Source organism: Pristiophorus japonicus, unplaced genomic scaffold (genome assembly GCF_044704955.1).
Source record: "Pristiophorus japonicus isolate sPriJap1 unplaced genomic scaffold, sPriJap1.hap1 HAP1_SCAFFOLD_70, whole genome shotgun sequence".
NCBI classification, from domain to species: Eukaryota; Metazoa; Chordata; class Chondrichthyes; family Pristiophoridae; genus Pristiophorus; species Pristiophorus japonicus.
Genome location: NW_027254613.1, coordinates 1679335 through 1679663, shown reverse-complemented (window position 1 = coordinate 1679663; position 329 = coordinate 1679335). Strand labels below are relative to the sequence as shown.

The 329-nt window shown below is 47.4% G+C and overlaps 1 non-coding gene across 1 annotated transcript; it reads right to left on the bottom strand.

The window, feature by feature from the left end:
* Positions 1-256: 256 nt before the first annotated feature.
* Positions 257-329, bottom strand: trnak-cuu (transfer RNA lysine (anticodon CUU)). The gene has a single exon. It is a non-coding gene; the product is annotated as a tRNA-Lys (tRNA).

Sequence of the window (329 nt, the reverse complement as noted above, 5' to 3'; positions counted from 1 at the left end):
GGGCTCGTTGGGCCGAATGGCCTTCCGTGCTGTAACCATTCCATGATTCGATAAGTTATTGGCACATTTCATAGTGTGGGTGGGAGCACAACATTGCAAAGGGACATGGATTGAGTCAGCAAAACTAGAGGCATCTGATTCAGGAGATTCGCGGGCGTGGAAATTTCGGAGTTTAATGACTTTGAAAGGAACATTTTTGTTTTGTGCCGTTTCGGTCAGAGGTTTTCCATGAAAGCAACATGAAATGAAAAGAAATCGCCCAACGTGGGGCTCGAACCCACGACCCTGAGATTAAGAGTCTCATGCACTTCCGACTGAGCTAGCCAGGT